Below are 16,913 nucleotides of genomic sequence, written 5' to 3'. Positions count from 1 at the left end.
CTCAAAATCCGGATAGTTTATCCGGGTAAAATCTCACTTACGTTTTCTCCCTAGTCTTTGAAAGAGTGATTGAAACGTTGACTAACCGCAATGCAAATATTTCAAGATTGTGTACATTTATCAGAATTGATTATGACAATATATTTATCTATCATCTTGTGTGAGAGGCGTCTTTTGCACTGCTGAGTTCCGTCCCTTTAGCTGTCAGCTTCGAGTGAGTGAGTTTAGTTTTACGCCGCACCCAGTAATATTCTATCTATATGGTGTCGGTCAGCAAATTATCCAGTGATCAACAGCATGAGCATCGATCTGCGCAAATGGGAACCGATGACATGTGTCAGCCCCGTCAGCGAGCCTGGCCATCCGATCTCGTTATTCGCCTCTTAAGACAACTTGACAAATATATAGTCGCCTTTATGTGGCGACCCGTGAAGGTCCGGGGTAGAATAGGCCTTCAGCAACCCATGCTTGCCATAAAAGGCAATGCTTGTCGTAAGAGGTGACTAACGGGATCGGGTGGTCAGGCTCGCTGACGTGGTTGATACAGATCGATGCTCATGCATGCTGTTGATCACTGCATTTTGCTGAGTGCGGCGAAAAACACAACTCACTCACTTTCATGGCAAGCATGGGTTTGCAAAGACCTATTCTACATCAGCTTCGAAGGAGAACTTCACTTGAATCAGAGACCATATAATAGGATCTCTTATATGATCTATTGTATTGTCTCTGCCTCAGTTAATAAAAAAGAGGAATAAGTAAACAGGAATATAATGAAATGTTGAGTAATATGTGGGAGTATGATTATTTGATGTATGTGCTTTTCTCAATACTAATACCTTCCTGTGTTTCTTTAACTGTCAGCATTTCATAGCGTAGAAGTGAGTGAGTGAGTGAGTGAGTGAGTGAGTGATGTTTTACGCCGCTTTCAGTGGTATTCCAGGAATATCAATGTGGCGGACACCAGGAGAGGGTTTTCACACACTGTCCCCGTTTGAGGAATCGAACCCGAGTCTTCGCCGTGACAAGCCAACGCATTAACCACGAGGCTACATAGCCCACCGCCCCTCATATAGAAGTGCAGAGATGAGATAACAATGTAGCATTGTATACAGAATATAACCCATGATTCTGTCGGTGTTTATAGCAGTCTCCGCCGTGACAAGCCAACGCATTAACCACAAGGCTACATAGCCCACCGCCCCTCATATAGAAGTGCAGAGATGAGATAACAAAGTAGCATTGTATACAGAATATAACCCATGATTCTGTCGGTGTTTATAGCAGTCTCCGCCGTGACAAGCCAACGCATTAACCACGAGGCTACATAGCCCACCGCCCCTCATATAGAAGTGCAGAGATGAGATAACAAAGTAGCATTGTATACAGAATATAATCCATGATTCTGTCGGTGTTTAGAGCAGTCTTCGCCGTGACAAGCCAACGCATTAACCACAAGGCTACATAGCCCACCGCCCCTCATATAGAAGTGCAGAGATGAGATAACAAAGTAGCATTGTATACAGAATATAATCCATGATTCTGTCGGTGTTTATAGCAGTCTCCGCCGTGACAAGCCAACGCATTAACCACAAGGCTACATAGCCCACCGCCCCCCAAATAGAAGTGCAGAGATGAGATAACAAAGTAGCATTGTATACAGAATATAACCCATGATTCTGTCGGTGTTTATAGCAGTCTCCGCCGTGACAAGCCAACGCATTAACCACAAGGCTACACAGCCCACCGCTCCCAATATAGAAGTGCAGAGATGAGATAACAAAGTAGCATTGTATACAGAATATAACCCATGATTCTGTCGGTGTTTATAGCAGTCTCCGCCGTGACAAGCCAACGCATTAACCACAAGGCTACACAGCCCACCGCTCCCAATATAGAAGTGCAGAGATGAGATAACAAAGTAGCATTGTATACAGAATACCGTGACCCATGATTCTGTCGGTGTATATAGCAGTCTCCGCCGACAAAAAATGCTTGAAAAGTGTGCAGAAATATGCAGTATAAATTCAAATGTAAATTATACATTAGTCAAGGAATCAAATGTAGTAAGCTAAGCTGAAAACATCATTGTTAAAATCATTGTTACTAAGGGCTGGAGCACATGCATCATATGCAAGTGGTGCACTCGTTTAGGTGTCATATACATTCACCGCGGCCCAGGAATCCACACCTAAAATAATGACACAGAGATTGGCAGTCCATTTGACTGATGATCCATACCAGAATGACGTACTTAACTATATATGATTGCAAAACGTTTTTAATAAATGAAATGTGGAACCCAGGGCAATGACATAGACTACCCGGACAAAAGCCGTAATTAGCAGAAGGATTGCATTGAATCCACATGACTAAAAACATTCCAGAAGGAAGCATTTCACTTCCAACTTCAGTTGAAAAAAGGCAACACAACGTCGGCGTTTTCAGCCCTTATGTGTATCCAGTAAAGGATGTTTGTAAATGGCAAGGTAATCGGACGGTTTGCTTGGCCTTTGTATTGTGTGTCCCAACGTAATATAAAGATTATAGCAATCACCGGTTTAATTGTTCACTCCGGACTGGAATATCTTCAGTCCTGTAGTGTGGCTGCAGTAGGAGTAACTAAAACAGCACTATCTCCCTGTGTTGACCCCATGTCTGTAAGTTTCGCTTCATGTGATAAAATATATGCTGTCGGATCATGAATAGAACATTAGAAAGTATGCGTTAAACATACACCGCTGGGACACAGGGTGAGACTGTGTGCTCGTGTGCACTCGGTATTTTGTGTGAATTTCCTTCTTTACGTCTCATGTCGCCATTTCCCTAAACTTATAAGGGCAAGCCTTATGGCCGAACAAGTTCTTTATTCAGATGATGCGACGTTTCGATACAGATTCTTGTATCGTTGTCAAGCTGGTATCTCACAAAGATATAGACTCTGTATGGAAACGTCGCGTCATCTGAATAAAGAAACTGTTAATTCATAAAACTTGTCCTTATATTACTCCCCAACTAAATAATGCCTCTCTAGAAATTCGGTAAACTTGACCAGCAAGTGGACAACCCTGGGGGATGTTAGGTCAGATTGTTATGAGAACCTACACGGCGCCTGCATCTACAGTATTGGCAGAAGCCATGTACATCAACCACGCTGTATCAAACAGAACAGGGTGATTTGACACGAAACAGAAGCCCTGTACACCAACCATAGTGTATGAAACACAACGACGAGAGCTGACATGAAACAGAGGCCCTGTACATCAACCATACTGTATAAAACACAACGACGAGAGTTGACATGAAACAAAATGTAACTTTATTGAATATTAGCGTATGCGTTGATACATAAGGATATAAAATGTGTTCCTATCCTCAGTCAACTGAAACAGACAAAAGAAGTAACATTACATATCCATTACATAACAGATGGATCACTTCCAGATTTGGAGGGTTTTGATTGGTTTCGTGTTTCACGACACAATACACACTATCCCAGCTACCTGACGCCAATCTGTTGATATTCATATTGGGAAGACAACTCAGTAACTCTAGTCATGAGCACCAGGAGCGCCACTGGAATACGTTGGCAAACATCCACCAAGTCAACGAGACAGATCCCGTGAAATGGTACACAGGACAGGGAGGACCAATCCTCTGCACGTGCCAGGCAAGGGATTAAGTGGTGTCAGCAATCAGCAATAGTTCAGCCACACCCAAACAACAGGGCTGCCAGATTCAAGCAATAGTTCAGCCACACCCAAACAACAGGGCTGCCAGATTCAAGCAATAGTTCAGCCACACCCAAACAAAAAGGCTGCCAGATTCAAGCAATAGTTCAGCCACACCCAAACAACAGGGCTGCCAGATTCAAGCAATAGTTCAGCCACACCCAAACAACAGGGCTGCCAGATTCAAGCAATAGTGCAGCCACACCCAAACAAAAAGGCTGCCAGATTCAAGCAATAGTTCAGCCACACCCAAACAACAGGGCTGCCAGATTCAAGCAATAGTTCAGCCACACCCAAACAACAGGGCTGCCAGATTCAAGCAATAGTGCAGCCACACCCAAACAACAGGGCTGCCAGATTCAAGCAATAGTGCAGCCACACCCAAACAAAAAGGCTGCCAGATTCAAGCAATAGTTCAGCCACACACAAACAACAGGGCTGCCAGATTCAAGCAATAGTTCAGCCACACCCAAACAACAGGGCTGCCAGATTCAAGCAATAGTTCAGCCACACCCAAACAAAAAGGCTGCCAGATTCAAGCAATAGTTCAGCCACACCCAAACAACAGGGCTGCCAGATTCAAGCAATAGTTCAGCCACACCCAAACAACAGGGCTGCCAGATTCAAGCAATAGTCCAGCCACACCCAAACAAAAAGGCTGCCAGATTCAAGCAATAGTTCAGCCACACCCAAACAACAGGGCTGCCAGATTCAAGCAAGAGTTCAGCCACACCCAAACAACAGGGCTGCCAGATTCAAGCAATAGTTCAGCCACACCCAAACAACAGGGCTGCCAGATTCAAGCAATAGTGCAGCCACACCCAAACAAAAAGGCTGCCAGATTCAAGCAATAGTTCAGCCACACACAAACAACAGGGCTGCCAGATTCAAGCAATAGTTCAGCCACACCCAAACAACAGGGCTGCCAGATTCAAGCAATAGTGCAGCCACACCCAAACAACAGGGCTGCCAGATTCAAGCAATAGTTCAGCCACACCCAAACAACAGGGCTGCCAGATTCAAGCAATAGTTCAGCCACACCCAAACAACAGGGCTGCCAGATTCAAGCAATAGTTCAGCTACACCGAAACAACAGGACAGCCATGTTTTTGCAATAGTTCCGGTGTATTTCAAGTACCCGCAAACACCGATACTACATCCCCGGTTAAGTCCGGGACAGTCAGTCCACCCTACATAGGTGACATGACACAGTAGCTCAGCCAGGTCTCCTCAATAAGGTGTCAAGTGTCCAGTGTGTCTACCGAGAAGTCAGTCTGTCCACCTGATCTCCATCCCAGGAACGCTACACAAGATGTTTTGTGCCTCAGGATATACCCAAACATAGTTTACCAGGAGCTTTGTACAATATCATTTTCAACCTAACCCGTATCCCTTATAAAATATGTCCACCCCTAGCCTAATTCTAACCCTAAACGCGAACCCTATAGAATATGTTCGCCCCTAACCTAATTCTAACACTAACTGTAAACCCTATGGAATACGTTCGCCCCTAAACTAATTCTAACCTAATAGCTTGTAATCAGAACTGGGCCTATAGAAACAACTTACGATGTTCCTTCTTTGCTTGTGCCACGAAAGAACTCGTCCAAGTCCACTATACCGTCGCCTGCAGTATACAAGGGAGACAACTGAGACAGTGAGCTGAGTTTTGGACACGAGCCACAGCATAACGGAACCAAGATACTTCGATTCTAAACCGATATACAAACGAGTCTTACATCTAAATGCCCTTTCCTAAGATTTGAATCTTTTATATGTTCAAAATGTTAATATGTTTATAGAGAGCAGCAATGGCGTAATGACCTTTTCATTCTTTCCAAAGCAATGCTAAATGACCACAAGTACGCGGTACTCCTGCAAAAGTACACTGGATCAACGTATGGTGAACGTTAAACGGAGGTACTCACGTTTGAAATGAGCCTTGTCCATGAAACCGTGAAGTTCTTCGTCCTCGTGATCCACCCCAAGAGAGTTGGCAGCCTCGGACCTGTCTACGCGGCCATCTTTGTTGGTGTCCAGGAACTCTGCTTGACGTACTTCCTGTAGCGTAGAACCATTCAGTTCAGAAATGAGTTAGTGGGTGAGCTTGGATTTACCAATATTCCAGTACGTGGGAAATGGGATTCATACATTGTACCACTATGGGAATCCGAACCTGCATCTTCGTTGAGGATGAGGTGGGCATTTTCCTGCTAAACGTGGATATCTTGTAATTGTGTAAGGTGAGTAATCAAAAAATCATACTGACAGATGCTTCTGAACTTCTGAACGAAATTCGGAGACCATCTGTAGCAGTCGTAAATGCAATCAATGAAGCGATATCCCCCTAAAATTAGGGGTGAAAGTAATTTGAGCGGATCCCTGGCTTCAGTGACATCAGGACTGGTGTTTGCGACTGGTGTTGCAGGCTACTATACAAATACGTTACCTGTAGGGATTACAGTATTTATCCCGCGGTGTATTTTGGGCAAGTACTTGCGACCCAGTTGTATTGCCGGTTTCAGGAATCGTCCCAATTGTATTGCCGGTGTCAGGAATCGTCGTATTCAGTTTACAAAGATCGTGGATGATCGTGGTCATTTGTCGAATTTCTTTGACCAAATCGAAGATCCTTGCCACCTCACTCTTTGATTCGCGAGCTTGCAGTCGTTCAATTGCCTAATTTCGATCGGTAGCGTTGAGACGTCCCATTTTCATGTACAGTATTTGCAAAGATCTTGGATGAAATTGTGAGAGTCATTTGGTTCTTTTATAGTCACATACTGTAATCATTGTGCCTGATCTTCGTGCTGCATGACATCCAAGCACATGATGACAATCCTGATTGACAAAACCATTCAAAATCAGTTTCGGATGCGTTTGGTCAAGCATGATCTTCTAAAACATTCCAGAAACAGTGTGCAAACCCAAAACGTGTTTGAGTTTAGATATGTGTACATATTGTAAGTATCATATTTGAATTTCATGGATGCGTTTCTTTGTTTGTAGAGTGTAATATGCACCATCTGTTGGTGCATGCTCAGAGCTCTATCATCAGAAATTCATAGTAGTATCGTAGTGATGTTATAGATGTTATACATATATAAATGTCGTAGTGATGTTGTAGATGTTATAGATATATACATGTCGTAGTGATGTTATAGATATATCAATGTGGTATAGTGATGTTATAGATGTTATAGATATATAAATGTCGTAGTTATGTTATAGATATTATAAATATATAAATGTCGTAGTGATGTTATAGATATATGAATTATTAATGGCTATACATACATGTTAGTGTACTTGGTATAAATATAAATGAAGCGTGGAAGAAAGTAGGTACCGTAGAATTAAGAACTTATTGCATGTGTAGACTAGACAGAATATATTACTGTATGTACTTGTAAGGGAGGCTGAGCTGGGCTGAGCTCTCCGGACCCCGGGATGATCAGCTGATGACCCGTGAGGGTCAGCGGCAAGGGATATTCCGGGAGGTCCGAACGAAGTTCGGCAGTTGGACTCTGGCCGTGGAATAAACTCAGAAGCTACATCCCCTTTGTTGTCGTATATAGAAAAATACGATAGTAGCCATTTCATATTTCCTTTTGATACCGAATATCAAGTTGAAAAAGTCGCTGCACAGTGCTTTTATTGGTGGACAATAAGAAACGGAGAAACTGACTGTTTTGTAGGCATATCAAAATCGCCTCAGTATTTTGTACTTTAATCTGTACAATAGGATAGAAATTTCTGTGTAATGCTAGGGCTGTTGTAGATCCAGGACAACGCCAGGACAAATGTCACTAAATGGAGTGGACGAACCGTCAACCAGCCATCTGTCCAAGGGTATCAGGCGCCTATATAGAGGAGGGACTGGGGCAGGGACTGGTCGGAGGTGTCACACCGGCTTCTGATTTCCGTGCGTCATACTGCAGTTCACACTCTGGTGTACCCGGATGTGAGCCATCCGTAACAAATGCTGATTTCGTGTCAGGTAACGAGGTGTTAGGTATCTTTGGTGGTTGTATTGACTGTAACACCTCGACCCCTTGTAGGAAACTGTTGTTACCGACAACAGATGGGATACAAGAGCTACCATCACATCTCATGATGTTCCTGCTTCTATCTGTAGCTAATCTGTATAACAGCACTGGAATATATTGTGCGTGTTTGCTACCTTGAGGTTAGCTATAGGATTCAACATAAGATGGAATTTTGTTCTACTCCTGAATGTTTTGTTACAGATGGTTGTCAATTTGAAATGACTTTAAGATCACAAACAGTTTCTGTATTACTTAAGTATGACCGTGATTGTCCCAGGGTGTCTGTATCTGTGAAAGGGAACAGGGTGCCTGTGTGTGTAACAGTGAACATAGTGTCTGTGTATGTGGCAGGGAACAAGGTGTCAGTGTATCTTTTAGGGAAGAGGGTGTATGTGTCAGTAACGTGGAACAGGATTTTCGTGCTTATGACAGTTAATAAGGTGTCAGCGTATCTATCAGGAGACTGGATGTCTGTGTATGTGACAAGGAAGAGGATGTCAGTGTATGTCTCAGGCAACATTGTGTCTGTGTATGTGACAGAGTGCCGTGTGTGTGTGCGTGTGTGTGTGACGGGGATTATAGTGTCTGTGTTTGTGAAAGGAAAAATGATGGCTGTGTATAACACAGGGTGTCGGAGTGTGTGACAGGGGGTAGGGCATCTGTGTAGGTGACCGGGGACAGGATGTCAGTGTATAAGGCAGGGAACAATGTGCATGGGTATGACATAAGTTACAGTGTGTTTGTGTATGAGACGGAGAACAGAGTGTCAGTGTATTTCTGAGGGAACAGAGTGTCTGTGTTTGTTACGAGCAACAATGTGTCCGTGTTTGTGACAGCCAAAATGTGTGTATATAATAGGGAATAGTGTGTGTATGCATGTGACTGGCAATGGTGTGTCTGTGTACGTGGCAGAAACAGAGTGTCTGTAGATGACAGGGAACCGAATCTGTGACACTAACGACTATGTCTGTGTGCGTGACAGGAAACAGTGTGTCTGTATACGTGACAAGGAACATGGGTTCTTCATGTGACAGTGAACATGATGTATGTGTATCTGACTGGGAATGCAGTGTGTGCGTGCGTGTGTATGTGATAGTAATCAGGGCGGTTGTGTATGAAGCAATGAAGAGGGTGTCTGTGCATGTGACGGGCACCTGTTTGTTAGTGTATGTGACAGGAAACAGGTTGTTTCTGTACGTGACACGAAACAGGGTGTCTGTGTGCATTACAGGGAACAGGCTGTCAGTGTATCTATCCGGAAACAAGATGACGGTGTATGTGACGGGAAATATGGTGTCCGTACATGTGACAGGGAACAGTGTGTCACTTTATGTATCAAAGAACATTGTGTCTGTTTAAGTGACAAGTGTGTGTGTCTGTGTCTGTGTGTGTGAGTGTGAGTGTGTGTTAAGTGTGTTTGTTTGAGTTTGTGTGTGTTTGTGTGTGTGTGTGATATGATACTTTTGTAGTTGACTTTCAACATGGTGTCTGTGTTTGTGAGAGGGAACGGGATCTCCGTTTGATCAGTGAACAGCTTATCTGTGTATGTGACAAGTAACAGGATGTGTGTGTATGTGAGATGGAACCAGGGGTCTGAATGTGAGACAGGGAACACGGTGTCTGTCTGTATGTATGTGTGTGTGTGTGTGTGTGCGTGCGTCCGTGTGTGCGTATGTTTGAAGGAAACTATATGTATGTGTTTGCGACAGGCAACAGGGTGTCTGTGTATATGGAAGGGAGTAGTGTGTGTACGCTTGTGACTGGCAACAGGGTGTCTGTGTTTGTATGAAGAGACAGTGTGTCAGTGTATGTGAGAGAGAACAGGGTGTCTGCGCATGAGAGAGTGACTAAGGTTTTTGTGTATGTGACAGGGAACACGTGCATGTGTCTGTATGTGATAGGCAGCTGGGTGTCTGTGTAGGTGACAGAGGACATGGTTTCTGTGTTTGTGACAGGGAACCGGTGTCGTTTTATGCAACAAGAAATAGAGTGTCGTTGTGGGTGCGATCTGTGTGTATATGTGACACGCTGTCTATCCATGTGAAGGTTAAGATGGCGTCTGTGTACGTGACAGGAAACAGTGTGACTGTGTATGTGACAGGAAACACTGTGACTGTGCATGTGACAGGGAACAGTGTGTGTGTGTGACAGGGAGCAATGTGTCAGTGATTTTGACGTGACAGGGAACAATGTGTCAGTAATTTTGACAGCGAACAGAGTGGCAGTGAATGTAACAAGGAACAGTGTGTCTGTGTATGTGAGAGGAACTGTAGAAACTCTAGACATTGTGTAAACGTTCAGGTAATGACACATTCACACATGATTATGATGATGTTAGATAGTGTTTCAGTAGCATGTTGCGTAGATATCCACAGCACACCAGCTGGCACCCCGGACATCACACATTGTGGGAAAACTGAAGGACCTTTTCATGACTTTGCCCAGGGATCGCCGCCCATGAACTTAACACCATGAGTGTTTAAAATCCCGAAGTACAACCAGTCGATGCGCAGAGCCAGACATCCAGACAAAGGTAGGTATTGTGGTTTTACTGCTATGGTTGCAACACTCCAGTGACAGTGTGCTGTCACAACTGTCTTGATATTACAGTGACCATGTGCCTGTCTTTCCACCAAACAAAGTGTCGTGTTTCTTGTTGTTTCGTTTCTTTCTTTCCTGTTAATCTTGTTATGAGATAACACAGGTGCCAGTAGTATACTAACGACAAAAGAATCGTTAACCTTCTTTGTTAATAACGGAGGTACCCATCTGCAGCTGGCGTTGTGATGCGTGTACGTCCACTTATTGGTCTGTTAACGGTGACCCCAGTCTGTCTGTAGCGCTGAATACGTCTTACAATCCTGACACGATAAGCATCCGAGGGCGTTGGTAACATCGTTGTATGTGACACCATCCACGAGAACCCAAGGGCCCTTTCGCCCTCTTCAGCTGTTAATCGTGGCATGATTCTCGTACTTGTGTGTTAGATCATGCTTTCTAGTCTGTCTTTGTTAGTGGTGTAACGATTCATCGCCAGATACGGTATACTAGTGCTTCGATACAAAACACATTTAGGCAAAATATCAGGATTATTTATGTCTCGAGGGTCCATGATACATCGATATCACCACAAGAAATTAAATACTACTTGACGTTGCAAGGCGTATTGCATTAGGAATAGGAAGAGAGTCTCATTCAAATTCATCTGAATTTGAAAAACAATTAGGAATGTGCTTGTGTCTACTGTCTTTGTTACCTGAAACAAAAGCAGTCAGTGTAGAAGTGACAGAATGTAAACAACTCTGTGGACTGTTAAATACTCGTCTTCAAGTAACTGAAATATGTTTCAGTTGTTAGACAAATAACACCATTTATTAACAACTATGAACGATGTCGTAACAGAGAGAGGATATAAACTAGCTAGAATGCATAGTTAAGTGATTCTGCCAATACAATACAATGAATTGTTTGTAAAAGCATTGCTGCCTAAAACTCGACTTCCCAGGGGAAACAGATTAATGGTGGTCGTAGTGGTAGGTCCTTCATCTCTGTTGATGGGTGGACCAATGTTCTTTTACGGACAGCTTCAAGTAGTTTGCGAGCTGAGAAGTCAGTCTTGTTCCTTTGGATAAACCTAATGGTGTTCCATCTGATGTTGTGGTTTGGATTGGTTTTAAGATGGTCGACTTTTGCGGATTTAGAGTCTTCACTGAGCTACATTGTAATTCAGCATTCCGTTTTTAGCCAAACAGACTGGCATTGGTGTGGTATCTACATAGGGTCCAAATACGGACAATACCATTAAGAAGAGGGTTAGTCATCTATCACGGCAGTGACTCAAATGTGTAGCCCACGATTCCACTCCTTTAGCAGAGCAACTGCCAACCCGTTCCTCGTCAATGGTTGCTTATGCGTTTCCGAATACGACGTCCCAATTATTCCCAAAGGTGCTCAGTGGAGCACTGATCGTGTAGAGCTAAAACTTGCTTCCGTCAGCAAATTTCACACTTTTTGCCAGTGCCGCTGTTGCCAGTTGGGCAGAGGCCTTCAGTATATCGCTCTTTGGCCTGTCTACAGTACTGTCAGTCTGCCGTAGACGTGTGACGTGCCTTCCGATGATGAATTTACAGCACCCCATGGTCCTAGCCACATGCTCTTGTGTCTGTTCCATCTGTAACATACAGATTGCTCGCTACCTCCGCTCTGGTGTTAAACGAGGTATGGTCCTGTTGTCAGTCGGTGTAAGAGAATAAAGCTGGTTAGTTTTTATAGCCTAGTATGAAACGGGTAACTTTGTGTACAGTTTCCTGTATTCGTGCATATTCTGGGTTTTTTTCGTAAAAGTGCCAATGTCCAGTGGGAATAGACATGCCGTGTTCGAGATATGTGTTTTAGCTATTTTCAAATATTTTGGCAATTTACAGACGTTTCTATTCTGGTGGCGTTTCTTTTGGCCGCTGATTTATATGGTCTCGCTACTTAGGCGAAGATACACAGCTCTACTCTCTATGCTCTATGGAATACATGTAATCGCGGTTTGGATCGCGATTAGGAATTACAGAATTCTCATGTCTCATTACCGAATTTCTCAATATTTGACATAATTTTCAAATTTCTTGAATAATCGGGCCTTGCCAACTTCTCTTCATGAACTACATTATTCGCATGTCTCCATTACCGAATTTCACATGATTTGACATTATTTTCAGAGTAAGAATGAAGCTGGCGTTTCTTGTATGTTTGACCACTGTCCTGGTCGTCATGGGAACGGATGGGTTTTGGCGAAAACGTTGGGGGAGACGAACAAGTAAACCCTTCATCAAGCCAGTTTTGAGTACTGTGGCTAAAACCTATTTCAGGCCTGACCACACGGGAATATAGATCGGGTGTGGTCTGTACAGGTATTTACAGTTAACGTATTTATTGAAATAACTCTTAGTTTCAATGTTCTACTAATTATGGTACACTGTAAAAGATAATGTTTCGACAACATTATTCAGTATTATCACTTTCAACAGACACCACTCAAGTCTCTTTTTATCGAAAAGAGCTACTCTTCATTAAGACGCAGTGGGATAGCCCAGTGGTAAAAGTGTAAACTCGGGTTCGATTCTCCACATGGATGCTGTACGAGGGTTGTAACGCTTAATTTTGTCATGCAAATACTGTAAATAGCGGGCGCTAACGGTAGGACAACATATTACTCTTCTCCCGAACACATGGTGTCATTAATGATTATCAGTAGAAAAGTCCCTTTTGCTGACTTTCACAGGTAGTTTAAAAATTTGCCTTAAGGAGAACTGAACTTCTGTTTCTGTTGCTAATCACGATTACTCTGATTTCCATCGCTTAGGTTACAAAAGGTCAAATGTTATGATTCATCTGTGCTCCTTAAAACCGATTTCTTCGCAAATTGCATATCGGTATTTTGTTCAGTATGGTTTTAATGTCATTTACTATTTCATCCGGAAACTCAACTCATTGAATGAATGCGCTCTGTTACCTGACTCCGATAAGCTGAGCATACCGACTGATGGTGACTGATGTCGACTGATGATTAGAAATTCAATTATTTTGAATGCTCCTAACGAGGTGAACTTGTTAATTCACTGTGCAAATATTCACTTCAACAGAAAGTTTACAGAGCGTGAGATCCGGGCTGTGGACGCGAACACAGATGGATTGGTGGACAGGTCCGAGGCCGCTAGCTACTTCGGAGTCGACCAAAGCGACACCCAACTCGACCACTTCATGAACATGGCCGATGCCAATCCTGAGTTGCTGTCTACGTGAAACTCGTAACAGCTGGAGGCATAATGCATTTAACACTGACAACTTGTAATGTCGCATACAGCTTTAAGTTACGGTGGTTATCCCAGTGGGTTTCCGTGCTTGCGTGCGTGCTTGCGTGCGTGCGTGCGTGTGACTGTCTCACTGGGTGTGAGGGCGCTTGTCTAAGTCATATTGTTGAGCCAAATGTTGATCTGTGATTTAGACAACCATTTTAACTAACAGACTATAAGCAAAGGTTTATGTTTGTTACATCACTATATACAACATTTTAATGGTAGATTCCAAAGCTTTTACTCGATCACTGTGGTTCGAGTCATTGACTTCACGCACGTCCTCAGATTGTCGTTTCTGTAATGGTTGAAAGGTGATGGCAACGTGGATGTGGACGAGTTCTTTGATGCGGCGCTGACGTTCGAGGACGAAGGTCCAGAATCTGGTAATTATTGTTTACACTTTGCTGCTTCCCCCACTCCCCACAGTGTTCAGAGAACAGCCATACCTCCAACACACTAGTACACAATGTTCTATCTGTCTACCGATGTTCTTCAATATTCCACATTACCCTCAGCTCCAAAAGCATGAAAGCGTAGGAAATTACGTACCACCCCTCTTACAGCCTAGGTTATAAGATAGCTCTTTCAGCCATTCGTTACTGAAGACTGCATAGGCTACAAGAGAGCCATTACAAGCAACGTTTGATGGGGACCCACTCAGGCATGTTACCAGAGATCTCTCACGGAATATTACATGGAAACGTTTCGTAATTACATACCATACGATATCGGCGTCTAAAAATGTGTGTGACTGTGTGTGTGCGAGGGTATACATGTATTGTGTTTTTGTGATTGTGTGTGCGCGAGTGTTGTAAAGCAATGCATTGTGTCAAAGACGATCATTAAATGAAATGTAACTCAGTTTCACTGATGTGAATCATCTACTGACCACATCATCATACACAGCTGATACACAGAACTGTTCGTGTGTTTCAGCCCCGTGATCTGATGTCGGAATCCAGAACACGTCTGCCGAATGTCGAACCTGTGCGATGAACTATTTTCTCTCTTATTGACATTGGCGTGCTGTGTGCATTGATTAAAGTTTCACTCAGACATTTGTGTTTGTTCCATGTGATGTCCAATATAACTCGGGTTCAGTTGGATGGTAGTTTTACACACGTGTATATGCGTTCACACAGCTGGAGACGGGAAAGGAAAACGTTTTGAATTCAATGGGTACACGAAGATTACCCATTTGGCGTGCCGCCACAAGATGGTGCAGTCATAGCGTGTATTCAGTGGTAAATCACATATCAGGGGACGGTTAGATAGTATCAAATATGAATATAAGGTTTCTTTTTGGTAACTGGAGCTTTTTCATGTATGTGTTGAATAGATATCAAACGAAAACTTTTTTCACTAATCTGCTCAAACCAGATTTACGCCTCACATTATATCGTTTTTTGCTGAAGGGGAGAACGTAAAATCACTTTAGGTGACGTCATTTCACATTTATCTGGTATACAAAAGAGCAAATACATTTTGTTTGGTTGGTGTTTATAGTCGGTACATAATCGATTATGGGTGAGGCAAATCACTGGTTGATACTGTGAGCAGCTACTGACCCGTCATGGTACATTGAAACAGTCAAGTCTCGGAGATCATCCACCTGGGTAGTTGAACGGCCCCGTGGCTACTAATTGGAGTGAGTTTAGGTTTACGCCGCACTGAGCAATATTCGAGCTATATGGCGGCAACCTTGATATTATAACGTGCCCCAAAGTAATGTTAAGATAGCAATCACCGGTTTAATTGTTCACTCTGGATTGGAATATTTTCAGGCCTGTAGTGTGGCTGCAGTAGGACGAACTAAAACAACACTATCTCCCTGTGTTGACTCCATGTCTGTTAGTTTTGTTTTATGTGATAAAATATATGCTGCCTGGTCATAAATAGAACATTAGAAAACATGCGTTAACCAAACATCGCTGTGCCACAGGTTGAGACTGTGTACTCGTGTGTGCGCCTCGCTTTAATGTCCACTCGGTATTTTGTGTGAATTTCCTTCTTTACGTCTCATGTCGCCATTTCGCTAAACTTATAAGGGCAAGCTTTATGGATGAACAAGTTCTTTAGTCAGATGATGCGACGTTTCGATACAGATTTTTGTTTCGTTGTCAAGATGGTATCTGACAAAGATAAAGAATCTGTATGGAAACGTCGCATCATCTGAATAAAGAAACTGTTAATCCATAAAGCTTGTCCTTATATTACTCCCCAACTTCTAAATAATGCCACTCTAGAAATTCGGTAAAGTTGACCAGCAAGTAGACAACCCTGTAGGGATGATAGGACAGATTGTTATGAGAACCCACACGGCGCCTGCATGTACAGTTTTGGCAGAAGCCCTGTACATCAGCCATACTGAAAAAAAAACAGAACAGGGAGAGTTCACATGAAACAGAAACTCTGTACATCAACCACACTGTATAAAACACAACAAGGAGAGTTGACGTCAAACAGAAGCCATATCAACCATACTGTATAACACACAACAAGGAGAGTTGACATGAAACAGAAGCCATATACACCAACCATACTGTATAACACACAACAAGGAGAGTTGACATGAAACAAAATGTAACTTTATTGAATATTGGCGTATGCGTTGATACATAAGGATGTAAAATGTGTTCATATCCTCAGTCAACTGAAAGAGAAAAAAGAAGTAACATTACATATTATCCATCAACAGATGAATCAATTCCAGATTTGGAGGGTTTTGATTGGTTTCGTGTTTCACAACACAATACACACTATCCCAGCTATCTGACACCAGTCTGTTAATAATCGAATCGGGAAGACAACTCAGTAACTGTAGTCATGAGCACCAGGAGCGCCACTGGAATACGTTGGCAAACATCCACCAAGTCAACGAGACAGATCCCCTGAAATGGTACACAGGACAGTCAGTCCACCCTACATAGGTGACATGACACGGTAGCTCAGCCAGGTCTCCTCAATAAGGTGTCAAGTGTCCAGTGTGTCTACCGAGAAGTCACTGTGTCCACCTGATCTCTGTTTTATCTGTTCAAAATGTTAATATGTTTATAGAGAGCAGCAATGGTGTAATGACCTCTTCATTCTTTCCAAAGCAATGCTAAATGATAATTATACCACAAGTACCCGGTACTCCTGCAAAAGTACACTGGATCAACGTATGGTGAACGTTAAACGGAGGTACTCACGTTTGAAATGAGCCTTGTCCATGAAACCGTGAAGTTCTTCGTCCTCGTGATCCACCCCAAGAGAGTTGGCAGCCTCGGACCTGTCTACGCGGCCAT

The 16,913-nt window shown here is 43.1% G+C and overlaps 1 pseudogene; it reads left to right on the top strand.

The window, feature by feature from the left end:
- The first annotated feature begins 12,496 nt into the window (after nt 1–12,496).
- Nucleotides 12,497–14,618, top strand: LOC137286257 (uncharacterized; annotated as a pseudogene).
- The last annotated feature ends 2,295 nt before the right edge of the window (nt 14,619–16,913 follow it).

The sequence above is a fragment of the Haliotis asinina genome, chromosome 6 (genome assembly GCF_037392515.1).
Source record: "Haliotis asinina isolate JCU_RB_2024 chromosome 6, JCU_Hal_asi_v2, whole genome shotgun sequence".
Classification (NCBI taxonomy): Eukaryota; Metazoa; Mollusca; class Gastropoda; order Lepetellida; family Haliotidae; genus Haliotis; species Haliotis asinina.
This window is presented reverse-complemented; position numbering and strand designations above follow the sequence as displayed.